Below are 27,670 nucleotides of genomic sequence, written 5' to 3'. Positions count from 1 at the left end.
AGAAATCAGTGGGAAAAAGAAGGAACTGGCTGGAAAGGGTAGTCACAGAGAGACGGCTGTGAGATGGGATCTGTTTTTGAAGAGGGGGCGGGGGCAGCAGCGGAAAGCAGCAGCTGTTTGGTTCCTTTGGCTGAAGAAAACAAATGGTGATTTAAAGGGACAGGCTGCTCTTGCAAGATGTTAATTGAATATTTGTTTCTTTAGCTAAATAATGGTTATGAATATTAAAGAATATGATCAGAAATGTGATATATATAATTTGAAAGGCTTATTTCAAAAAGTTTAATTGATGTTTTCAAGAACTTTTCAGATTCTTTTTATGTGAAAATAGGAATTTTTAATTAACTGTATTGATGCCAATTATCTGAAAGGGGCTCCAAGAATAATAGTTTTTGCCTTCTGCCTTTTGAAAATGTTTTTGTTGTGAACAATATATAGTTTGGGATTTTTCTGTGTATTGGGTATTTTAAAAGCAAAATGATTGGTATAATATTCAACTTATTCAAGATTCAACATCTACTTGGGTATGTAAGAATTGTGTGAATTTTCTGAGATAAATTTCTTACTCTTACCTATGTAAGGTTATGGTAAATAACTGGGATTTATCTGAAACTTTGAAGATAAAATCTCTTGGGCTTATAATTAATGCTATTTGGGAATTTTAAAGCTCCACTATCAGATGTGCTGAAGGTTGAGTTTTAACTGCTTATGTTATGTTATAGTTATGTTCTTGCATTTTTTTTTCTTCCTGTGATTGATTTCTATGATCAGAGCAATAGTTAATAAGAATTGTTAATGCAATTCAATTATGTCATACCTTGCTGTTTCCAATCTAGTTCTATGTAATCATTATATCCTAAATACTTAGGCAAATGAATATTTACCCTGGTCATCTGTCTGTTATTGGTTATTTGTGTTTCGTTTTTAAAAGGTTTCTAAATGATAAGAAGACAATTAACAATTGTCTGTGAAATCTAACTGCTGTTTTATTTGTTGGGAATATATCTGACAGCCATTTGCTTGCCTTGTGAAGCAAACTCAGCTTCTGGCTCTTCAAATTTGGCAGCAGTCTGGTGAATCAAGTCTTTCTATCTCAGATGTTCTAACCTTGTTAGATTTGGGTTTTTTGGTTGTTCTAGATTTTGGTCAAATTACAGATTATTGAACCTCTCTGAGACATGGATCGGCCCATGTGAAGCTTAGATTGACACCACACCCACATCCCTGCATGGATTGAGAGCCTTTGCCTATTTCTCAGCCCGAAGCATCTAAGGTTGAGACCATCGCCCATGCTCCTGATGCAATTTGGATTGATACAGGGGACTTGGGAATGATTGATGAGTGACTGTTAAACCCTGACTTGGTCATCTATTACTGTGTGTTTAAGATTTGGGATGGAAATTGTTAAAATTGGTAACTGTTGTTGTTAAGGAAGTTATAATATGTTTATAATATCTATGTTCACTTCAGAATATGTAATTGTTTGAGAGATTTTTTTGAGGAAACTCCTCCTGTACTAGTCTGCTATGTATAGGAACTTTAATTCACTCTTGGTATATGTGGGATGGTTATTTGACATTTTTTTGGGGATGATTCCTTTCCATGAGGGAAAAAAAGGAGAGGATAAGATAGGGAACTAGGGAAACTAGTGGATTTTTCTCAAAATACCTAAAAGAGTGGGAACCCTTAGTTTTCTGTTCACTTTGCCTTAGGTACTTCTGCTCCACCCCTATATCACCAATTCAGACTGAATTGGAAGTCCTTAAGCAGTCCTTTTTGTTTTCACTATGCTTTAGCTCTCTGTAAACCTCTTATTCTGTGAAATTGCCCTAGTAGATTATTCTCTGATTGCCTGTTTTTAGGAAATCTCCAAGATAAAGACACCTGTCTTGGGACTGGCAGTCTCCAGCCCTGTAACCCCAGTTTCTTAATTGGTATCTCAGCATTTTCAATAACATTGCAGTTTTGAGATCAAACCTTTAAAGTTCGGGGGTTGCCTGCCTTCATGGTCTAACTGTGCATGCTCTGATAGTTCTGCTCAGAAATCTGTAGGCAGGTGGAGCTACTCCAAGCTTCACCCTTCTCCCCTGGAGTGGAGTGCCCCTCTGAATGGGCAGCAGGACTGTCTTGAGCCCTGCTTCTCCTTATATAAGCAGAAGCCAAGTTAAATGCACAAATGACTGAAGATCACTTAACAGGGGAATGTCCATCTTAAACTGGATTCTCTGGCTGAGATGAGGGCCTTTGTACTGCTGATACTCTGGGGTTGTCAGGAAGAGACTTGCCCTTGTCATAAGTCCTTGCATTTTCTAGTTTCATTTTGATTTATTTTCTTCACATTGGATTGGCCAAAATTATGGTGCCAAGACCTCCCTGGTATCCAAGGGGAGGTAATTCAATAATTCAAATATTCAGAAGGAGAGTGTGTAATGTTGTGCCTCAGTTGCCCTAGATTGTAATCTTTATTTATCTTTGTATTTTTATGACTGCCAAATGCCAATCTATTCTGTGATAACTGATAACTGTTTCTTATATAGTTGGTGGAAGCAATTTTTATGGTATGAACTTATTGCAATCAGTGGTATTCTCCTGTTGCCACTATGTTCTACCTTGTATAATAACATTAGTAACCAAAATAGTTCAACAGTCCCTATCAAAATATTGCATACACAAGATGCTATTAAAATGATGATTCTTTTTTTAAAATTTTATTTAATAATAACTTTATATTGACAGAATCCATACCAGGGTAATTTTTTAACAACATTATCCCTTGCACTTGCTTCTGTTCCGATTTTCCCCCTCCCTCCCTCCCCCCCCTCCCCTAGATGGCAAGCAGTCCTATATATGTTAGATATGTTGCAGTATATCCTAGATACAATATATGTTTGCAGAACCGAACAGTTCTCTTCTTGCACAGGGAGAATTGGATTCAGAAGGTATAAATAACCCGGGAAGAAAAACAAAAATGCAAATAGTTCACATTCATTTCCCAGTGTTCTTTCTTTGGGTGTAGCTGCTCCTGGACATCATTTATCAATTGAAACTCAGGTAGGTCTCTTTGTCAAAGAAATCCACTTCCATCAGAATACATCCTCATACAATATCGTTGTTGAAGTGTATAATGATCTCCTGGTTCTGCTCATTCCACTTAGCATCAGTTAATGTAAGTCTCTCCAAGCCTTTCTGTATTCATCCTGCTGGGCATTTCTTACAGAACAGTAATATTCCATAACATTCATATACCAAAATTTACCCAGCCATTCTCCAATTGATGGGCATCCATTCAATTTCCAGTTTCTAGCCACTACAAACAGGGCTGCCACAAACATTTTGGCACACACAGGTCCCTTTCCTTTCTTTAGTATCTCTTGGGGGTATAAGCCCAGTAGAAACACTGCTGGACCAAAGGATATGCACAGTTGGATAACTTTTTGGGCATAATTCCGGATTGCTCTCCAGAATGGTTGGATTTGTTCACAACTCCACCAACAATGCATCAGTGTCCCAATTTTCCCACATCCCCTCCAACATTCATCATTATTTTTTCCTGTCATCTTAGCCAATCTGACAGGTGTGTACTGGTATCTCAGAGTTGTCTTAATTTGCATTTCTCTGATCAGTAGTGATTTGGAGCACTCTTTCATATGAGTGGTAATAGTTTCAATTTCATCATCTATAAATTGTCTGTTCAACTCCTTTGACCATTTATCAATTGGAGAATGGCTTGATTTCTTATACATTTGAGTCAGTTCTCTATATATTTTGGAAATGAAGCCTTTATCAGAACCTTTAACTGTGAAGATGTTTTCCCAGTTTGTTGCTTCCCTTCTAATCTTGTTTGCATTAGTTTTGTTTCTACAAAGGCTTTTTAATTTGATATAAGCAAAATTTTCAATTTTGTGATCAGTAATGGTCTCTAGTTCATCTTTGGTCACAAATTTCTTTCTCCTTCACAAGTCTGAGAGATAAACTATCCTATGTTCCTCCAATTTATTTATAATCTCGTTCTTTATGCCTAGGTCATGGACCCATTTTGATCTTATCTTGGTATATGGTGTTAAGTGTGGGTCCATGCCTAATTTCTGCCATACTAATTTCCAGTTATCCCAGCAGTTTTTATCAAATAATGAATTCTTATCCCAAAAGTTAGGATCTTTGGGTTTGTCTAACACTAGATTGCTATACTTGACTATTCTATCTTGTGAACCTAAACTTTTCCACTGATCAACTAATCTATTTCTTATCAATACCAAATGGTTTTGGTGACTGCTGCTTTATAATATAATTTTAGATCAGGTACATCTAGGCCACCTTCATTTGATTTTTTTTTCATTAATTCCCTTGAGATTCTCAACTTTTTATTGTTCCATATGAATTTTCTTGTTATTTTTTCTAGATCGTTAAAATATTTTCTTGGAAGTCTGATTGGTATAGCACTAAATAAATAGATTAGTTTAGGGAGTATTGTCATCTTTATTATATTCGCTCGGCCTATCCAAGAGCACTTAATATTTTTCCAATTATTTAAGTCTGACTTTATTTGTGTGGAAAGTTTTTTGGAATTTTGCTCATATAATTCCTGACATTCCTTTGGTAGATAGATTCCCAAATATTTTATGCTATCAACAGTTATTTTTAATGGAATTTCTCTTTGTATCTCTTGCTATTGCATTTTGTTGGTGGTGTATAAGAATGCTGAGGATTTATGGGGATTTATTTTGTATCCTGCTACTTTGCTAAAATTATGAATTATTTCTAATAGCTTTTTAGTAGAATCTCTGGGGTTCTCTAGGTATACCATCATATCATCTGCAAAGAGTGATAGTTTGGTTTCCTCATTGCCTACTCTAATTCCTTTAATCTCTTTCTCGACTCTTATTGCAGAGGCTAGTGTTTCTAATACAATATTGAATAATAATGGTGATAGTGGGCAACCTTGCTTCACTCCAGATCTTACTGGGAAAGGTTCCAGTTTTTCCCCATTGCATATGATGCTTACTGAGGGTTTTAAATATATGCTCCTGACTATTTTAAGGAAAAGTCCATTTATTCCTATGCTCTCAAGTGTTTTTATTAGGAATGGATGTTGAATTTTATCAAATGCTTTTTCTGCATCTACTGAGATGATCATATGGTTTTTGTTTGGTTGGTTATTGATATAGTCAATTATGCTAATAGTTTTCCTAATATTGATCCAGCCCTGCATTCCTGGTATAAATCCTACTTGGTCATAGTGTACTATCCTGGGGATGATATTCTGTAATCTTTTTGCTAATATTTTATTTAAGATTTTAGCATCAATATTCACTAGGAAGATTGGTCTATAATTTTCTTTCTCTGTTTTCAGCCTACCTGGTTTAGGTATCAGTACCATGTCTGTGTCATAAAAGGAGTTTGGTAGGACTCCTTCAATCCCTATTTTTTCAAATAGTTTATTTAGCATTGGAGTTAATTGTTCTTTAAATGTTTGATAGAATTCACATGTAAATCCATCTGGTCCTGGGGATTTTTTCTTAGGGAGTTGATTGATAGTTTATTCTATTTCTTTTTCTGAAATGGGACTGTTTAGGATATTTACTTCTTCCTCTGTTAGTTTGGGCAAGCTATATTTTTGGAGGTATTCTTCTATTTCATTTAAGTTGTCGAATTTATTGGCATAAAGTTGGGCAAAGTAACTCCTAATTATTGCTCTAATTGCCTCTTCGTTAGTGGCGAGTTCTCCCTTTTCATTTTTAAGACTAACAATTTGATTTTCCTCTTTCCTTTTTTAAATCAGATTTAGTAAAGGTTTGTCTATTTTGTTGGTTTTTTTCATAGAACCAACTCTTAGTTTTATTAATTAATTCAATAGTTTTTTTTACTTTCAATTTTATTGATCTCTCCTTTTATTTTTAGAGTTTCAAGTTTAGTGTTTGACTGGGGGTTTTTAATTTGTTCCTTTTCTAGCATTTTTAGTTGCAAACCCAATTCATTGACCTTCTCTTTCTCTATTTTATACAAATAGGCCTCTAAAGATATGAAATTTCCCCTTATTACCGCTTTGGCTGTATCCCATACATTTTGGTATGATGTCTCATTATTATCGTTTTCTTGGGTGAAGTTATTAATTATGTCTATGATTTGCTGTTTCACCCAATCATTCTTTAGTATGAGATTATTTAGTTTCCAATTATTTTTGGTCTACTTTCCCCTGGCTTTTTATTGAATGTAATTTTCATTGCATCGTGGTCTGAAAAGGATGCATTTACTATTTCTGCCTTACTGCATTTAAGTTTGAGGTTTTTATGTCCTAATATATGGTCAACTTTTGTATAGGTTCCATGAACTGCTGAAAAGAAGGTGTACTCCTTTCTGTCTCCATTACATTTTCTCCAGAGATCTATCATATCTAATTTTTCTAGTATTCTATTTACCTCTTTGACTTCTTTCTTATTTATTTTGTGGGTTTGATTTATCTAATTCTGAGTGCAAGGTTGAGATCTCCCATTATTATAGTTTTGCCGTCTATTTCTTCTTGCAGCTCTCTTAATTTCTCTTTTAAGAATTTAGATGCTACACCACTTGGTGCATATATGTTTAATATAGATAGTGCTTCATTATCCATGCTTCCCCATGAGCAAGATATAGTGCCCTTCCTTATCTCTTTTAATTAGATCAATTTTTGCTTTAGCTTGATCTGAGATCAGGATGGCTACCCCTGCTTTTTTGACTTCACCTGAAGTATAGTAGATTTTGCTCCAATCTTTTACCTTTAATCTGCATGTATCTCCCTGCTTCAGGTGCATTTCCTGTAAACAACATATTGTAGGATTCTGGCTTTTAATCCATTCTGCTAACTGCTTCCTCTTTATGGGGGAGTTTCCCCCATTCACATTTATGGTTAAAATGACAAATTCTGTATTACTTGCCATCTTGTTAACCCCGGTTTATGCTTTTCTCCCTTCTTTCTCCCTTATCTCCCTTCCCAGTATTAAGCTTGTGAGCACCACTTGCTTCTCACAGCCCTCCCTTTTTAGTATCTCTCCCCCAGCCTTAGAGTTCCTCCCCCTATCTTAACCCTTTCCCTCCCAGTATCCGTATTCCCTTCCATTTAGCGTATTCCTTCCCTTTTCACTTTTCCCTTCTCACTTTTCAATGAGGTGGGAGAAGTTTCACCATAGATTGAAAATGTCTAAAATTTTTCTCTTAAAGCCAGTTCTGAATGCAGTAAGATACCCACTATATTCATCCCCCTCCATTCTTTCTCTCAGATATAATAGGTTTCCTTTGCCTCTTCATGAGATATAGTACCCCCACTTTACCCTTTTTCTGGTACAATGTCCTTTCCACATCTAGTTTCTAGAACAAGGTATACATGTATTCTTTATACATCTTTATAGCTGACATATAGTTCCCAAGATTAATCTTTACCTTTTTAGATTTCTCTTGAGTTCTATATTTGTAGATCAAACTTTTTGTTAAGTTCTGGCTTTTTCATGAAAAATAGGTGAAATTTGCTTACTTCGTTGAATGTCCATCTTCTTCCCTGGAAAAATATGCTCATTCTGGCTGGGCAAGTTATTTTTGGTTGCAGCCCAAGTTCCTTAGCCTTTCAGAATATCATATTCCAGGCCCTTCGATCCTTAAATGTGGATGCTGCCAGATCCTGGGTGATCCTTATTGTGGCTCCTTGATACTTGAATTGGGTTTTTCTTACCACTTGCAGTATTTTTTCCTTCGTCTGAGGATTCTGGCATTTGGCCACTATATTTCTTAGTGTTTTGATTTTAGAATCCCTTTCAGTAGGTGATTGATTAATTCTTTCAATGTCTATTTTACCCTCTGTTTCTATGACTTCTGGGCAGTTCTCTTTGATAATTTCCTGGAAAATAGTGTCCAGGCTCTTTTTTACATCATGCTTTTCTGGGAGTCCAATGATTCTCATATTGTCTCTCCTGGATCTGTTTTCCAGGTCTGTTGTTTTCCCAAGAAGGTATTTCACATTCTTTTCCATTGTTTGATTTTTTTTTTTTTGATTTGCTTGACTGATTCTTCTTGTCTCCTCGAGTCATTCAATTCCATTTGTTCAAATCTGATTTTCAATGAAGTATTTTCTTCACTCAGTTTTTAAAAATCTTTTTTCTAATTTTCTTTTGTTCTATGGAATTTTTTTCCATTTCGCCAATTTCGTTTTTTAGAGAGCTATTTCCTGTTTCCAGTTCACTAATCCTATTTTTCAAGTATTTTATTTCTTTATCCACTCTGTCTTTAAATGAGTGTGATGACTTCTCCAGACTCTCTTGCCAAGCCCCCCTCTCCTTTTCCCATTTTTCTTGCAGCTTTCTTGTGAGAGCCCTTTTAATTTCTTCTATGAGGTTCATCTGTGCTGAGGAACAGATGATCTCCTCCTTTGGGGATTCACCTGGAGACAGTCTGTTTTTAGTCTCCTCAGGATTTAGAGTCTGATCTCTATCTGTATAGAAGCTGTCAAGGGTTAAAGTCCTCTTCAATTTTTTACTCATTTTGTCAAAGAATCAAAGACAAACTAGCAAAGAAAAAAAAGAAAAAACCCTAAATGGAGTCTGGTTTTTTTTTGGGGGGAGCGGCTGGGTGGTGTTACCGAGCTTCCTCTACAGACTGCGGGGGCAGCAGCGAGGACCTAACAGGACTGTGCTGTGCCTGCGCTCTGAGATCTGAGAGCTTGCTGAGACACTGTGGGGGAGGGGTGGCCAGGTCCCGAGAGACTCCAGCTGTTTGGGGTTGCATTCTTCAGCCCCGGTGTTTTTAGCTTCTCTGCTGGGCTACTGACTTGCTGCCAGGGCAAAGTATTCAGTCCTGTAGCAAAGCTCTCCCCACAAAGACAGCTGTGATCACACCCCACCCCCTCTCCAGTCTGCTCCTGTGCTCTCGCTGCCGCTGCTGCTCTCAACCTGCACCCGATCTAAAACCATTTCCAGACCTCGAGCAAAAACAGGCCTTTCTTGGCAAGTTTCAAGGATGTCTTCTCTCTGTAACTATTTGTGGTTTTTTTTTTTTTCAGTTAAGCATTAATTCAGAGGCTTGTAATGAAATGGATAGTGAGAGAAAACGCGGAGCTTACACAGCTGTATGCCTCCTCTCCACCATCTTGGAGGGAAATGATGCTCCTTTCTTTTTTAAAAAAAATTAATTTTATTTTTATAGCTTTTATTGATAAAACATATGCATGGGTAATTGTTCCACACTGACCCTTGCAAAACCTTCTGTTCCAACTTTTCCCCTCCTTCCCCCCCACTCCCTCCCCTAGATGGCAGGTAGTCCCATATATGTTAAATATGTTAAAGCATATGTTAAATCCAATATATGTATACATAGTATTACAGTTATCTTGCTGAAAAGAAAAATTGGGTCTAGAAAAAGAAAAAAACCTGAGAAGTAAAATAAAAATGCAAGCAAACAATAACAGAAAGAGTGGAAATGCAATGTTGTGGTCCACACATTTCCCATAGTTCTCTCTCTGAGTCTAGCTGATTCTTTTCTTTACTGAACAATTGGCACTGATTTGAATCATCTCATTGTTGAAGAGAACCTTGTCCATCAGAACTAATCATCGTATAGTCTTGTTGTTGCTGTGTATAATGCTCTCCTGTTTCTATGTGTTTCACTTACCATCAATTTATGTAAGTCTCTCCAGGCGTCTCTGAAATCATCCTGTTGGTTATTTCTTACAAAATAATAATATTACATAACATTAATATACCACAGTTTGTTCAGCCATTCTCCAATTGCTAGGCACCTACTCAGTGTCCAGTTTCTGGCCAACACAAAAAGGGCTGCCACAAACATTTTGGTACATACAGGCCTCTTTCCCTTCTTTAAGATTTCTTTTGTATATAAGCCCAGTAGTAACACTGCTAGATCAAAGGGTATGCACAGTTTGACAACTTTTTGTGGATGGCTCCAAATTGCTCTCCAAAATGGCTGGATTCATTCACAATTCCACCAACATTGTATTAGTGTCCCAGTTGTTCCACATCCCCTCCAATATATATCATTATCTTTTCCCATCATCTTAGCCAGTCTGACAGGTATGTAGTGGTATTTCAGAGGTGTCTTAATTTGCATTTCTCTGATCAATAATGATTTGGAGCACCTTTTCTTTTTTTTTTTCATTTTATTTTATTTTATTTTATTTTTTAAATAACTTTTTATTGATAGAACGCATGCCAGGGTAATTTTTTTACAGCATTATCCCTTGCATTCACTTCTGTTCCGATTTTTCCCCTCCCTCCCTCCACCCCTTCCCCCAGAGGGCAAGCAGTCCTTTACATGTTGAATGGGTTACAGTATATCCTAGATACAATATATGTGTGCAGAACTGAACAGTTTTCTTGTTGTACAGGGAGAATTGATTTCAGAAGTTATAAATACCTCAGGAATAAAAACAAAAATGCAAGCAGTTTATATTCATTTCCCAGTGTTCTTTCTCTGGGTGTAGCTGCTTCTGTCCATCTTTGATCAATTAAAGCTCTCTTTATCGTAGAGATCCACTTCCATCAGAATACGTCCTCAAGCAGTATCGTTGTTGAGGTATATAATGATCTTGGAGCACCTTTTCATAAGACTAGAAATAGCTTAATTTCTTCATTTGAAAATTGTTCATATCCTTTGACCATTTATCAGTTGGAGAATGCCTTGATTTCTTATAAATTTGAGTCAATTCTCTACATAATTTGGAAATGAAGCCTTTCTCAATACCTTTGACTGTAAACATGTTTTCCCAGTTTATTGCTTCCCTTCTAATCTTGACTACTTTAGTTTCATTTGTACAAAAGTTTTTTAACTTAATGTAATCAAAATTATCTATTTTGTGATCAATACTGATCTCTAGGTTTTTTTGGTCACAAATTCCTTTGTCCTCCACAGGTCTGAGAGGTAAACTATGCTATGTTCTCCTAATTTATTTATAATCTCATTCTTTATATCTAGATCATGAACCCATTTTGATCTTATCTTGGTGTATGGTGTTAAGTGTGGGTCAAGGCCTACTTTCTGCCATACTAGTTTCCAATTTTCCCAGCAGTTTTGTGTCAAATGGTGAATTCTTATCTCAAAAGCTGGAGTCTTTGGGTTTGTCAAACACTAGATTAATATAGTCATTGACTATTTTGCCAGGACCAAATGGTTTTGATGACTGCTGCTTTATAATATAGTTTTAGATCTGGTACAGCTAGGCCACCTTCATTTGATTTTTTTTTATTAGTTCCCTTGAAATTCTTGACCCTTTGTTCTTCCAGATGAAATATGTTTTTATTTATTCTAGGTCAGTAATAGTTTCTTGGGAGATTGATTGGTATAGCACTAAATAAACAGATTAGTTTAGGGAGTATTGTCATGTTTATTACATTTGCTCAACCTATCCAAGAGCATTTAATATATTGCCAATTGTTTAGATCTGACTTTATTTGTGTGGAAAGTGTTGATAATGGGTAAACTTGTTTCACTCCTGATCTTCCAGTTTATCACCATTACATAAACTGCTTGCTGATGGTTTTAAATAGATGCTACTGATTATTTTAAAGAAAAGTCCATGAATCCCTATACTCTCTAGTGTTTTTAATAGGAATGGGTATTGGATTTTATCAAATGCTTTTTCTGCATCTGCATTTTCAAATAGATTATATAGTATTGGAGTTAATTATTCTTTAAATGTTTGTTAGAATTCATATATAAATACATCTGGTCCTGGGGATTTTTCCTTAGTGAGTTGATTGTTCTATTTCTTTTTTTCTATTATTAGCCTCTCTCCATTCATCCTCCTGATCCCCAACCCCAAAGCCCTCCAGTAACTGGACCACCATCCAACCATCCTCAAAGCACTATCCCCAATGGGATACCAAGTGGTTAATTGAAGCCCAAGGAATTTCATGTTTCTTGCCTTTGACCTTGCAGAAAGCACCTGGAGCTGGTCCTGCTGAAGTTGCTTCCTCCGACCAGGGGTTTCTCAGTCTGGGTTCTCTCAGACATATCTTGGCTCTGGAAAGGATCAGGGGAGTTCTCACCCGATCCCGCAATTCTGTTAGCTGTCTGCTTGGCATTTTAGCTTGTTAAAGACTCGCAGTTTTCCACAGAAAGATCAGTCCTGGACTTCTTGTCCTTAGAGGCGAGACTCAATCAGGACAAGTGTTAAGGATCTCTAGAGTTTGAAAAACCAGCTGAAAGGGGTCATTGGCAGGTGTTGGGAACAAAGTCCTTATCACTTAATTGTCTATAGAAATCAATTTCCCATCTACTATTGGACCTGTTACTTGCCTACTAAGCATTGTCCCAGGCTGTCCTTACAGGCTCCAGTCCAAGGGATCCCTGCCCTCAGATCCTCTGTTCTCATACCCAACTTCAGTGCATGCAGCACCTGCAAAGCCAGGATGCAGCCTGTTGGGATGCAGAGGTCACCGACGACAGGTCGTTCAAGCTCAGAGGATTCCTTTAACAGAGAATGTCAAGTTGAAAAGGACCTGAGCAAGTGGAACAGAGAATGTCCCAGAGGGAAAGATCATAGACCCCTGGAGGTCAGGATGGGAAGCCACGTGGATCGTCAGAGATAGAAGGGCTACAAGTTGGTCTTGGCCAAGGCTTTCCCTCTTACAACGTCAGATCTATTGTTCTATTACCTGGCTTTCTGAAAAACAGCAGGTTTTCTACTTCCCCTTAAACTCCAATGAAGGTGGGACCATTGTGATAATACTGGGAAATGGGTAACCAACCAATTAAAAAGTACGATAATGTCACTATGTCCAAAAATATTTGTAGCAGCTCTCTTCTCAGGGCAAAGAATGGGAAATCAAGGGGACGCTCATCAATTGGGGAATGGCTGAAAAAATTGTGGTGGTATCGTGTGGGACATAAGAGGCTGCTACCCCAAAATTACTACTTAGAAATCTCTCAAAGTAGAAAATAAAGATTATTTATTACATTGTCATGACAATGAGCAGTCCCACCACAAGATAAGGGAAAGGGAAAGCTCGCAGTAGGAGAGCTGAAGAATTAGAAGAATATACACACCTTTTATAGATTTTGTTACAAGAAATTACATCAGAAATTAGGGAGCATTAAGAAGTGTGGTACCCTCTAATTGAATATTAGACATTGATGCCAAAATAGATTAGAATAGGATGTTTCCATTTCCCTGGTTCCAAGGGAACCATCAATCAGACCTTCAAGCTTCAGATTATTAGGCTGACAGTCTAAATATTGATAACATCAAACATTGATAAATGTCATCAGCTCAGGTTAAGTAAATGTTAAGTAAATATGTCTATAGGTGGCCAAGGCTTAAGTAAATATTGGCTTACACACACTCTACTTATGCAGGTCACAGAGACACAGAGATAATGAAAATGAAATACAGAAAAGTAATTTACACATTCCTGTAAGTTCTTCACCTCATCTCTCCATTCTACACAATTACCCCCTTGTAATATGTAAATGATTCGTCATCATATTTCTATGGAGAACTTACACACCATTCAAAATCAGTAAACATATCTATACATTGTTTATCATGCTCACCATCAGGATCATCCCTCTCAAATACATTCCAGCCTTTTCTCTGAAGAATCATCATTTTAACAGCGTCTTTTGTATGCAATATTTTGATAGGGATTGTTGAACTATTCTGGTTACTAATGGACTTATACAGGGTAGACATAGTAGCAACAGAATAATACCACTGATTGCAATAAGTCCATACCATAAGAGCTGTTTCCAGAAGCTACCATCAAACCAAGACCACCAGCTCTTGGTGAAGGGGGATTTCCAAACCTGTACAGGTACATGAACTATTCTGTGAATGAATGCCTTTGGTAATTTCATTTAGTACTTGTCCATTGTCATCAATTTGCATACAACAAGTGGACAAGTTTAATTTCCCACAGACCCCCTCCTTCTTCTGCTAACAAATAATCTAAAACAAATTCATGTTGCAAAACAGCTTCCCTTGCCTGAGTGGCTTGATCAGCTAATAGATCAAGAGCCTGAGCAGTCTAGTTAGTTGTTACTTCTAGGACTGCTTGAAGCCTAATCAGTCTGTCCAATATGTATATTGGTGTCCTATATCCCCAGCTCCCATCCTGGGCCCATGTGTCTGGTCCATATTTCGTGATGATTCGCTCTGGAGGCCGTTCATCTCCCCACCCATTAGCATCGCCAGTGTGAGTCAAAGAAGGGTCAATACTAGTTAGGGAACAGTCTAAGTGTTGAAATCTTTACAAACTCTTAACTCATTAGAGTTGATAGATCATTGATCTGATCTTACAAGAAGATGTTTTAGGCTAGAACCTGAAACACAGTACTAAGTAGAACTAATTGATACAATGCTTGTGTTCACACCTTTACTCATTGGAGTTCACAAGTATGGGAGATTCACAAAGTAAACTTTGTAACTTTGTGAATTCACACCTCCCTTGAAGCTCTTAGGGCCAGAGAACCCTCTGGGAAGAAACTAATAATCCCTCTCTCTGGTATCCCACAATTCCTCTCTCTCATATATAAGATACAGACAGAGGCTCTCAGAGAGAATTCAGCCAAATTACATGGAGAGTTGATCTGAAGATTGAGAAGGCTCTCTCAGAGGCACAACCAGATTCATCTTGATTTCACACCCCTGTGTTGGCTGGGCTCCTGCACTTCCCCCACTGAGAGCAAGCTAGTCTGAAAGACTCAGCAGAAAGCTAGCCGAGCCCCAAGTGAAGGAGACAAGAGATTCATTCCATCTTTGTGCTGGCTGGAGGCTGAAGAAAGCAGAGGCAGAGGCTGAAGGACAAACCTTTGGATTTGGAGACATTCGGAGGGAGCTCTTGGAACCAAGCAGAGAGATAGGCCTCTAAGAATCTAGCTATCCAGGCCCAAGGAAAGAGACAAGACTTGGAAGGAGAAATAAACATTTGTATTTTTACCAGCTGGCTGCATTTGGGGTAATTATTGATCTGAACTGAAACTAAAGCTGCCTCCAGAAAACCTCCCCCGAGAAACCTACCTTCTCCCAGAGAGAACCATCATCTTATATATTTTAAAGAAGAAAAAGAACACCACATCTAAGCTCCGTTTTTCTTTTCTCAGTTATCATATAGTTATATTCCTACTTGTTTATCATCATCTTCTGGGAAAAAGAAAAACTTGGGTCTTATTGTCCCTATGTAACAAATCCCAGTCCAGTTCCTTGGCAGATGGGTGTAGGCTGTTTGGCCACACATCTAATAGTGTCCTCTCAAAACTGGGTTTTTCTCATACCAAAACATGAAATATGCAGATGGGGAATATTTTACAACCCATGGGCCTAATGGAACCCCTTCATAGTTTTTGAATTACACCTCCAAAATTGTTTTTCAGACATCCAAGTGCAATTGCAATCATTTCCCCAGTAAAATCTACATTATTCCAGAAATTGCTGAACATCTTTCTAACAGTGTCGTTTCTACTTTCCCATTTCCATCCCTTTACATTACTAGCTATGTACGGTGCTGTACTATTTAACATTATACATTTCTATAAATTATGGGGTGTTTGACAAGTAGGCTTCTTTCTAAATTCCCTCAAACATTCCTCATTACCCTCTATGAATTCTGGTGGACATAATTAAACACTGACACATCATCACAAATGATATTTGTTTTGTTCCACCTATCTTTATATTCACTACAATCTATAATATCTACCCTCTCTGGTTCACGAGTAAAAGTCCAGTCACATTTACTCTGTCCCATCCACAGCCCCGTACCCGATTGGTTCAGGCAATATCCTCCTGGGGGAGTACTGCTTAATGTCCACTGATGTTCCTCTTGGGCCGACCAAAATTCAGTGCCATTATGTACAACTGATGTATTGCTCGAGGTCCAAGCTGGAGAGAGAGGGACCGGAACCCATGGCCATTATGTGAGTTGTTCAGGTTCCCCACACATCAGCAATTCCTAAGATGAAATATATCTGCAATAATTTGCATTAAACTTTGGAAGCTATTGTCTTTCCTCAATAAAGGGTTAGGAATAGTATCAGCAGGGGCCATTATCAGACATAAGGATATAAAGCACAATCCCCAACATTGTATGTCTTGTTTTGCTCCCATTCTACTCAATGATAGGTTATATTTCTGAGTTGAAGGAACACTGCCCAACAGAAAATGATATCCAGCACTACTAGAAAAAGCCCCAGTAAGGTACCCCAGATCAATAGCACTATCAAGATTTTACATGCCCAGTTCATCAGTTCCTGTTTAATGTTCATCGCAGCTTTGTATGGGCCTGATACCAGGGGCCTTCCTCCTTTTTGGACTTGTTTTTGAACCGTCCTATTTATCCTTCCACAAACAAGACAACCGCTGACCAGTTGCCTGCTATTGTGTACAAGCCCAGTGCCACAAACTTGGTCAGTACCATGTCACACCGGCCTTGGACACCCCAATGACTGCCCTGATGTAAATGTTGGAGCACCTGTCTCATACCTGCTATGGTCAGCACCTCTCTGCCATCAGGGAGGAACCAGTGCCCCTCCTTCTCCACCTGAGTGCCAAGGCTTTGGGTTTCCTGCTTCTCTTCTGGGGTGGGGGAAGGTGGAGGCATTGGAGGCAGAAATGCCGCAATTAGCACCATCATGTCCTCCGTATGTACAGATTCCTCGCCTCCAGCCCATTTCGCCTCCTCATGGGCAAAGCGGTTTCCCCTTGCCTCAAATGAATCTCCTCTTTGGTGCCCCTGCACATGAATCACTGCAATGTTCTTGGGTAACATAAGATGGGTTAAAATTTCAATGACCAATGCCCTGTGTGCCAGTCCTTTGTACCGTTTACCATTCCCTGTTCCTCCCATATTTCCCCAAATACATGGACTACACCCCTGCATATTTTGAATCTGTATAAATAGTTCCCTTCCTTCCCTTACGTAATTTCAGTGCTTGATTTAGAGCATACAATTCACAAGTTTGGGCTGCCCATTCTTTTGGTAGGGATCCAACTTGGACCAGAGACAAATTATCCCCATTAACAATAGCATATCCATTCTTCCTTTTCCCATTAACTATCTGTGAGGACCCATTTATGAACCATTGAGCACCTTTTAACAGAGGGGTTTCTTGTAAGTCCTCCCTAACCTTAGTTTGATAATTACATTTAGACAGTCATGTTCAAGGGACACGTGTTGCCCAGGGGAGGCAGACAAGAACAAAGTCGCGTTGAGGTTCTTGTCTGGTGAAAGCACCGAGTCATCTTTTTTCCAGCAATATTGCTTCATATTGTAAAATCCTAGAATCAGTTAGCCACCTCCCAGCCTTCTGGTTTAGGATTGATGGGACTTGGTGTGGGACACTCACTATTAGACTGTCACCAAAGGTTAATTTCCGATTTTTTTCCACCAAAAGTGCTGTGGCTACAACTGCCTTTATACAAGTAGGCCATCCCTTTGCCATTGGGTCTAATATTTTTGTCAGGAAGGCCACTGGGTGTTGCTGTCCTCCCCTTACTTGTGCCAGTAGCCCTAGAGCCACCCCATTTACCATATTTACATATAAATGAAAAGGCTTACCCGATGATGGCAATAACAATACGAGGGGCTAACATCAACTCCAGCTTAAGTTGTACAAAATTCTGCTCCCCTTCCAGGTCCCACTGCACTATAGTAGGTTATTCTTCCCATAAATGAGTATACAATTATTTAGTTAATAGAGCATTTTAATCAATCCAAGTTCTGCAATACCACACCAATCCTAAAAAGTTCCGGAGGGCCTTCTTTGTCCCTGGTTTAGTAATTTGGAGAATCCTCTCCATGCAAACAGGATCTAATTTCTTTTTCCCTTCACTTATAAAATGACCTAAATATTTTACTTCATGTTCCACAAATTGCCATTTCTCTTGAGAAATTCTTAGTCCCTGTGCTCCTAGATAATTTAACAAACTGATAGTGACTTGGGCAAGGTCACTCTTTTTCCATCCTGCCACAAGAAGAGATCTACATATTGTAAAACTTTTACCCTTATAAATGGATTCTGAAAATTTTCAATTATTCCTTCCAATATTTGCCCAAATAAATTGGAGGACTCTGTATAGCCTTGAAGTAGCACACACCATCGATACTGTTGTTTTCTCCCTGTCTCTGGATCTTTTCATTCAAAGGCAAAATAGATTTCGGCTATCTTCAGATAAGGGGCAACTCCAAAATGCATCTTTTAAATCTAACACACTAAACCATGCACTAGTTCAGGAATTCTTGCTATGATGGTATAAGGATCCAGTACTACTGGGTGAGATGGTAATACTATCTTATCTCCCTCAGATCCTGAACCATCCTATACGTCCCGTCCTTTTTCCTTACAGAAAGAATGGGGATATTGAATGATGAAATACAAGGTTTGAGTAGTCTTATTTTCAACAACCTCTCCATTACCAGTTTCAGTCCCTTTCTTCCCTCATTTGGAATCGGATATTGTCAGACCCGACTTATAGTATGTGGGTCCTTTAAGGTTATTTGTATTGGGGGAATAGACAACAGTCCTGGGTTTTCAAGACTCACCCAAACCTCAGAGTAAATTTTTTGCTTGTCATCACAAAGGTTCGGACTGGAACCAGCAGGGGACCTCTAGGCACAAGGCTAATCAAAAACTTAATTATCAAGTCTCTCCCTAGTAAATTCACTCCTGCCCCAGGAGCTATTAAAAATTGCCCAAACACTTCAAGTCCCTCATATTCTACAGGCAATACCTCAGTCATGGGCACTGAGAAAGTTTCCCCCTTCACTCCAGAAACCATCATAAATTTTGGTGACAATTTTGCTGGTATCCCTGTCACCAAAGTCCGGGCTGTACCCAAATCAACCAAAAATACCATTACTTCCTTTTTGGAATCCCAACTTTAAATTTATCAAGGGCTCTGAGTGGGTTTCCCTGCCGAGCCCCAGACATCCCTAGACCTTCAGTTCCACCAGAGACAGCACTCACACCTCTTTGATTTTCTGTGGGCATCTCCCACAGTGACCTAATTTTCCACAGGACCAACAAATCATATCAACTCTCCTCCTCCCGCCTCCCTCATCTGTTCCTGATGGGGCTTCCTTGCACTACCTCGTCCCCCTTTCTTCTTATCAGCACTCTGAGTTCCCTGTGTTGTCTGCAACAGCATCTTAATCCACCTCTCCTCCTGTTTTTTTCTTCTCCTCAGTCCTCCTTACATACACTTTGGTGGCTTCCCCCAAAAGCATTCTTAAAGGAGACTGCATCCATCCCTCAGTTTTCTGTAACTTTCTATTGATGTCCGGCCAAGAATTGGACACACACTGCACTTGCAATATCTGCTAATTCTCCGGGCTATCCAGATCTGCCCCTGAATACTTCCTCATTTTGTCTCTAAGTCTCTCTAAATACTGGGCTGGTGACTCACACTTTTCCTGGATAATGATCAATGCTTTATTTATATTTTGTCTCTTCAGGAAGGCATCCCATACTAATACAGTTATTAATTCTCTCCAGTCTTGCATATTCTGCCTATATGCCCGATTGTCGTTATCCCATCCTGGGTCATTCACTGGGTAATTCTGTTCACCTGGGATTGGAGCTCATTCAGGGATGGGTGTCTTTTCTCCCCTTCCTGCATGGCTTGTGCTCGAATTGAACTCTGCTCTTCGGGAGTGAATAATATAGATGATGTATGCACCAATTCTGACCAAGTGTATAGGCTGGGGCCTAAAAATTGATCTAATAATTGCTTTGATGCCACAACTGAATCTTCCATAATGGAAACTAATTCTTTCTTAAATTTCCTAACCTCATTTTCTGACAGAGGCACATTTACAAATCCGATGCCTCCTTGAGCTTCACCTAATGGGACTTCTCTGAGTGGATACATACCCTGTACTTCATTCACTTTTCTCTCTGAAGGGGAGATTCCAAACATCCTGCCTTAATTGCTCCAATTCCTTCCCTAAATGTCCATATGAGCTACTGTGAGTTCTGTCTACACTTTCCTGGCCTAAATGCATTACTTCTTCTACAGGAGGAAGGGAAGGGGGCAAAGGCTCCTGTGGTGCAAGGGGCGGGGTGCTGCATAAGAAGGTGGAAGAGCAGCGAGAGGATCCCAATGGTTTGGTTCAGATTCTGGGGATCCCAATGACTTTTTTTCAGGAAGGCCTACATTCAAAAGATGTAATGGCCGACTCACTCTCTGGAGGACCTGATGACCAGCCTTGAAAAAAAAAGTGCAAGGATGGGGTTTTATTTGATTTCTCCCGGCCATATCCTGCTCGCTCCCCTCCTTCATTTTACTCAGAAAGATTTTCATAGCTCTAACAACCCCTGGCAGCCAGAGGCTAGCATAAGCTGATTCCTCTGGATTATATAGGTCCCTGTTATTTACATATATATTCAATTGTTGACATGCCCAATCCTCAGTGGAACCATACTTTGGCCAAATTATCCCACAACCAATATCTTGACTACTCCAAACAAAACAAATATTTAACCATTATTTTTTTGTCCTTCCCTTTATACTTCAGGATATCATCCCAACCTTTAAGTCAACTCCCAAGAGGGCTGTCAACTGGTATTCCCTGGCTAAATTCCTGACACCAATTCTTGGACTGCTTCTGTCCCATTTTACAACCTGGTCCCAATCCAGGTGTCGGTGGAGGTCTCCATCAACCTCACACCTGCAGTAACCCAAGAGCTTCCTCAGAAAAGTGCTTTATCACTGGGGTCGACAGCAGTCCTCACCAAAAAACAAATTTAGGAGGGCCAACCCCTTGGTTCTCCCTCGACTCAGCCAATGGACACCCCAGACTCCCGAGAGCCTTATCTTGAGTTTACACGTGCATTTTCTTTCAGACTGCACTTCACTGGCCATCAGGACTCTACTTCCTTCACTCTAAAGTTCTGCTTTCCTTTGAGTACCTCTGCCTCGGGTCGTTGTGTAAGAGGGGAGGGAGGCTGTACACTCAGAACCAGAGACCACGGAGAAAACTACTGTGGGTGTACCTGTGTCCATTTTGGGGTGCACAGCCTTCTCTGCCAAAGACCTCCGATCCCCGATGAGCCCCGAACTGTATGGGATGTGAGAGACCCCTACCCAAAATGACTACTCAAAGATCCTTTAAAGTAGAAAGCAGGAAAGATTGTTTATTATAGAACTTCTCATGAGAGGTGGGAAGTCCAGTTATGAGATAAAGGGAAGTGAACATACTCACAGCAGGAGGGCCGCAGAATCAGTGAATATACACAGCTTTAACAGATTTTGTTACAAGAGATTACATCACAAGTTCGAGAGCATTGAGAAGCATGGGGCCTCCTGATTGGATGTTGCTGCCAAAAAAGATTGGAATGGAATGTTTCAGTTTCCGTGAAATCACCTGATTTCTAGGAAACAGTCAATCAGGCCTTCAGGCTTCAGATAATTAATCTGACAGTGTTTATACTCTAGACTAAACCAGCTTAGGTTAAGTAAATATGTGTGAAACTAATCAAAGTTTAAGTAAATATAGGCCTGTACATATTGTACTTGTGCAGATCATAGGGAAACACAGAAATAATGAAAATAACGAAAAAGAATTCACACATTACTCTAAGACCTTCATCTCCCCATTCCACACATTTATATTTTGTTTTGTTATTTCTCAGTGTCTCATAGCTTCGCTGGATTCCTCTTTACCCAATTTTAATTTTCAAACAATTATTTTCTTTTTAAAGATTCTGTATCTCCTTTTCTAGTTGTTTAGACTAGACTTTTAAAAATAATCTTGGAAGTTTTTTTTTCATTTTTCCTCAATCTCTCCCATTTGATTTTTTCATTCTTTTTTGAGTTCTCCTAAAATACTTTCTGGGTAGCTAGCCATTTCACATTCATCTTTGGGGTAGAAGAGATTTTTTTACTTCATTGTTCTCCTCTGAAGATGTGATATCCTAGGCCCCTGTGGGTTACTCTCCTACATGCCTCACTCGGCCCCTCTGGCCCCAGATTTTATAGAAGACGACAAATGCTCCCTCTAACAAGTGGGGTGCAGGAGCCTGCCTGCCAAATCAGGAGCCAGACCTCTGACCTGCGTCTTCGGAACGACAACGGCCAAGCCTTCTATTCAAGTCCCAGCCCAGGCTGGGGTTTCCAGCCTGACCTTTGCTCCCTTGCAGGGTCGCAGTGGCTCAATCCCCAGCCTGGAAGCTCTCTACCCCACGAGTTTCCCTGCCTCCCCCTGGGATTCATGCTCTAACGCCCTCCTGGCCGGCATTCTCTAACACCCGAGCCTTTGGCATTGACGTGCTCCTGTGCCCCTGGCCACAGCAATGCTCTTCCTACTGGCTCCAGCCCCCGAGCCTCTGGGGAGGCCTTGGCACGCTTGTTCGCATGATGCCCTCCCTATTTGCCAGGAACTGATGAGGTAAAAGAAGTCATAAAGGCCGGCCGTCATGCGGAAAGAACTCACAGGCTCAGGCGCCACAGATTCAAGGGGCAAAATGTTTTATTATGATGCCATAAATCAGGCACAGTGCCCTAGTGGGACTCACATTTAGTAAGGAGGAAGTTGGGACCTTTTGTGAGAAAAGACTCAATGCTGGGGTACACTGAAGATCGGGGGTGCTGGGCAATGGTTTCTGGTAGCTTCTCTGAAAGAAGTCAGGCTCAAACCACCTCAAATCAAGCAAAGACACTGATTTGGCCATTTGCTTAAGTTAAGGGTAAACCACACTGGGAACCTTCTCTTTAAGGGGGGGGACACCCAGCAGAGTGATGTGAGGGTTTATTCAGAGAAGGGAAAGGAAGCAAAAAATAGGAGAATTTGGCAGCAAGTTGGATGAGCTCAGTAGATTTTGCACTTCTTTTACAATCCCAGGTCGGGCATGCATGAGCAAGGTCCCTGTGAAAAGGGTAAAAACCCTTTTGTTCCGGAGCGGGGGCAGCACCTTATACATGGAAAAAGCAAAGGGTCCTTTTATTCCAATGAAGTCTCTGAGAGAAAGTGGTAGAACTGCTGGGGCTGTGGCAGCAGCAAACACTCCATGATTCCCCTCAAAGAGCTGTGACCCAAATTCATTTGGGGCCAGGAAGAAATGTCTCATTTTCCATAACTGTTTCCAGCTGATAAGGGGCATAGACCTGCTCCTGCTTAAAGGCTTAGTCATGAGTGAGTGGAGCTGGATGGGAATTGCAGCCCAGCACCTTCCACAGATGGGAGGAGCAGCATCCACAGGTGGGAGGAGCAGCATCCACAGGTGGGAGGAGCAGCATCCACAGGTGGGAGCAGCAGCATCCACAGGTGGGAGCAGCAGCATCCACAGGTGGGAGCAGCAGCATGCACAAGTGGGATCACACTTCCAGAGGCTGAGGTGCTGACAGATAGCTGTCCTGTAGGGCCCTCTGAAATCTGATTAACACTTGTCTGAAAGACACAAATCTTATTAAAATGCAAGGACTAAATCAAAAACAAAATATTGATTAGGAAAGCATTACTAGAGAGGACAATAAATTCCCCAGAAGCTTTTTCCCAAACCCTTGGAATGTAGCTGCTGAGGAAGTAGAAGTATCCTACTGACCTGCTTGAGGATCAGTCAGCCCATAGCGCACTTTGTTGGATAGTGTGGATGAAAACGCACCAGGAAGTATTGGCCAGAGCACAGAGACCCCCTTCAGAAGCAAAGAGCTGATCTAAAGTGAAGCAGTTGCCAAGGTGTGAAGGGACATTTGGAAACCTTTGAGGGGCTGGGAGTTGTTCTGGGTGACTTTCTGGATGATTAAGATTAGCAATGACATCATTAAGTTCCAAATAACCAAGGTATGGGACAGAGATGGTCCTCTCTTTTCCCTAAAAGCCATCAAAAATAGCCAAAGTGCAATGTGTGGGAGATAGATATTCGGTGGGGGGTAGATGGATTAGGAAGGGCTGGCAGGTGGGCGTTGAGGGAGCCACCAAGTACAAACAGCCAGGAGAAGATCAATACAAAAGTACATGCAGCATGGGTAGGAGTGAAAAGGGAGATGTTGGGGATAGATGAGGTTTATCATCCCTTGATGATAAGAACCATTCCCTCTGTGATCGGAATATACTCCTTTTTCACCACAGCATCAGACATAGTGAGGCTGACGAAATGCTGATGCCACCAAATGTGTGGCAACAGGGAAGCAAGGAGAAGAAGCACCGAACCCAGGAGTGAAGTGGACTCTGGAGGGGGAGAGGTCACCTGTGGGAAATATCCTGTACAAAACTGCACTGAAATTCTCTTCTCTTCTACAAACCATGCCAGCAACATTTATGATGTAGTTTCAATAATCAAGAGAATAACAGCCAGGTCTTACAATATAAAGACCCGATTATACTTATAACATTTTGAAACCTTTAAGGACCTTGTTTCATAGAAATTACACACACACACACACACACGCACATATCCTTTAAGTCTTAATTTCCAATTAGATTTACTGTATGAATCTTTTAATAAGATTTAATAGCAGATAAGTGAGAATGAACCTAAATCTTTCTTAAAAGAAATAAAATAAAATAACCATCTTTTAGTTAGTTACTCCTCCTTTTTCAGTGAGCTAGACAGCTCCATAGCAGAAATCCTTAAAGAAACACTGAAGAAGACTTTTCAAAAAAATTCACAGAATGATAAAATAAGTTCTAAGCTAATGAAGTATTGAATTGAACAGTTACCTAACCCTAAAATCTCCTCATTACACTCTTGACATGCCCAGCAGCTGACTGTTGTCAAACTCCCTACACTTCTGTAAAAGTGATGAATCCACAACAGGACGAGTTCTTTTTTTGAGTTATAAAATAAGCTCTGTGACCTTCGAATTTGTCATACGCCACTAAGTTTTAGCTGACTTTTTAATGGGAATTTGCTGACCTTGCCATTAAATAATTTTCGAGAAGAATCAAAAGTTTTTCTTTTGGAGACATAAGAGATACTCACGGTCATCACTATAATTCAGTCCTGTACTGGAAATGCTTGCAATAGAAGTAACTTAAAAGAAAAGAAATGGAAACTATAAACAGCAAAGAGGCAAACAATAAAAAAAAATTATTTTTTACAGATGATATGAATGTTGACTTAGAGAACTCTACAGAATCAACTCAAACTTAAATGAAACATTTAACAACATCAGCAAGTCAGGAGAGTGTAAATAAACCCAAGCAAGTTATCACTATCATATAAATTATCAATAAAATCTACCAGAAAGGTATAGGAAGACAAATTCCAAAGAAATTACATATAGTATGAAATAACTAGAAGTCCACCTGCCAAAACATAGATAGCAACTCAATGAACACAGGTCACTTTTTACACAAATAAAAACAGCTCTAGATAAGTGCAGAAATATGAATTGCTCATCACCAGGCCAAAAATGGTAATGATGCCTATATTAATTTACTAACACAATGCAATACAAATCAAAATACCAGAGAATTTCTTGGGAACATTAAAAAAGGATAATAAAGTTCATCTGGACTCACAAAAATTAAGGCTATCAAGGAAATGAATGGGAAAATTGGGAAGGAAAGGGCCTAGCAGTACCAGATCATAAAACTATAGCATCATTAAAAATATATCATGGAGTAAGAAACAGTAAGACTGACCATAGGAACAGATTAGGCATACAAGATGCAGGAGCAAAAGAGCACCTCATTCATTTATTTGACAAAGCTAATAATCCCAGCTATGGGAAAATTCACAATTCAATAAAAGCTGTTGGGAAAATTGGCAGGTAATCTAACAGAATCTCAGGTTAGAAAAAGGTTTCACAGAAAAGACAGAGTGAAGCTGGAAATGGGTATATTCCTTGGATGTATCGGCTAACATACACAGAGAAGCACAGAGGAAAATGGGAAAGGAATCCCGACCAAGCAAACGGCAGACACGTTGAAAAGAAGCAACATGGACAATCTGGCTTACATAAAATTAAAAAGCTTTTCCACAAACAAAATCAATGCAGCTAAAACTAAAAGAGAAGTTAGAAGGTGGGGGGGGGTTTGGATGACAACATAGTCCATAATTTTTTTCAATGAATCATTCTGCAGATACTTTACATAATGTGAATTTACCGACGGATGTGTAAAAAGCTAGAAGAGAGGCAGGAAGGAGACTGCCCCGTGGAGCCAGCACATGGGTCAATGACACATAAAGGCTAGATACAAAGAATCAAGTGCAGGAGAAACACTTTCTTGTAGGGGCCAGCCCCGGGAGAGCCTGGCTGGAACTGATAGGAAGAACATGTCAGGAAGCACAGACATGGAAACCTGTGGCATGGCACAGATGTGGTGCTCCAATGATGGACAAAACACCCAAATGCAGGGGCCAGACTCTCAGGTGGGTGGGTTGTCCTGCATCAGTACTGGAGGTCTTAAGGCAAGCCCGGATCCATCAGTGGTGGTGGCTGTCTCTCTGTAGATCTGTTCTGCTTTCTGCTGGAGAGGGGTTTTTAAAGGTTTGGGGGGGGATTGGTGAGAGGAGGCCACAGAGTACCGGAATTGAAGAGCAGGAGCAGAACGAGATCCCAGTATAGTACAGAGGTGGATTCGGAGAATTCCTTGCATAAAATCCAATTTGCATAATATGAATTGAAATAAAGCAACATCTGTCTGTAGTCCATTCTGTTCCTATTGAGTTTTCTCTAGAGGTCTTTGCTAAGTTTTCTAAGTCATTTAAGTTTTATTATTCTCCTCGACTTCTTTCTTATTTATTTTATGGTTGTATTTGTCTAGGTCACACACGAAAAGTTGAGGTACCCTGACATTATAGTTTGATTGTCTATTTCTTCCTGAAATGCATTTAACTTTCCCTTTAAAATTTTGAATCTCATGCCCTTGTGCACCTATCTCTTTTCTGACTCCATTGACTGTGGTTCCCCTAAACAAGAATTCAATTGCACACTTAATCCCTTTTAGTGAGGCCTAAATTTTCTCTGCATTTTTTTCTGACATCATTGTTGCTTCCCTTATGTTTTATCCTTCATATGAGGTATAAGAGACTCTGCTTCAGCCCTCTATTTTAACTCTGGCTCTCTCTTTCCAATATGAATCTTTTCAAAATACAAAAAAAAGAAAGAAAAAACAAATACAGTCTGAAGTCTGGTTTCTAATTCATTTTACTGCCCACTTGCATTTAGGAGAGAGTTCATCCCATTAACACAGTCACAAAGTATTTCCTTCTGCTTTTCCTTCTTTCTCTCTTTTTTTCCCCATTTCCCCGCTAGTTTCTATTTGGCACATGAGTACTGCATTCTTTTAACTGCCCAACGTTTATCACCACTTTTTCTTCTCCTCTCCCATTTGCCTACTTACCTTTAGGGTAAAATAGATTTTTTTGACCCGTGGAAGAAGTATATATGAATACAGATATAGCTATTTCCCCTCTTTCAACCAATTGAGATGTGAGGGAGGTTCAAGAATTGGTCACTCTCCTCCTCATCATTTTCCACTTCAAGGCAGAAGCTCTTCCTTGAATGCTTATTGTATGGGATCATTTCCTCCATTATTTATCTCCCTTCTAGCATCTCCCAAGGCATCCGTATTTCTCACCTATCTATTTTACATCATCCCCATCCAGATGGTTCAGTTCCAAAACCTCTTTCTAGGTCCAATGCTTCTACCTGCCTAGCAGAGATAAAGTTCTTAGGAGCTATGGTTATCATCTTCCCTTTTAGAAGAGTACAGAGTGTATCAATAATGAGTTCCTTGAGAGGCCTCTA

The 27,670-nt window shown here is 39.6% G+C and overlaps 2 long non-coding RNA genes across 3 annotated transcripts in view; one reads left to right on the top strand and one right to left on the bottom strand.

Annotated features, from left to right (window-relative positions):
- Positions 1–7,474, bottom strand: part of LOC127543004 (uncharacterized) — a 104,889-nt gene extending 97,415 nt beyond the window's left edge. The window contains exon 1 of the long non-coding RNA XR_007949052.1: positions 7,414–7,474. This is a non-coding gene — a long non-coding RNA (uncharacterized LOC127543004). The remainder of the gene's footprint in view (positions 1–7,413) is intronic.
- The window catches only part of LOC127542989 (uncharacterized), a 244,872-nt gene extending 221,437 nt beyond the window's left edge, over positions 1–23,435 (top strand). The window contains exons 5-6 of one of the 2 annotated variants that reach the window (XR_007949022.1): positions 23,172–23,215; positions 23,260–23,435. This is a non-coding gene — a long non-coding RNA (uncharacterized LOC127542989). The remainder of the gene's footprint in view (positions 1–23,171; positions 23,216–23,259) is intronic. The other variant, XR_007949023.1, reaches the window with a different exon arrangement.
- The last annotated feature ends 4,235 nt before the right edge of the window (positions 23,436–27,670 follow it).

The sequence above is a fragment of the Antechinus flavipes genome, chromosome X (genome assembly GCF_016432865.1).
Source record: "Antechinus flavipes isolate AdamAnt ecotype Samford, QLD, Australia chromosome X, AdamAnt_v2, whole genome shotgun sequence".
Taxonomy (NCBI): domain Eukaryota; kingdom Metazoa; phylum Chordata; class Mammalia; order Dasyuromorphia; family Dasyuridae; genus Antechinus; species Antechinus flavipes.
This window is presented reverse-complemented; position numbering and strand designations above follow the sequence as displayed.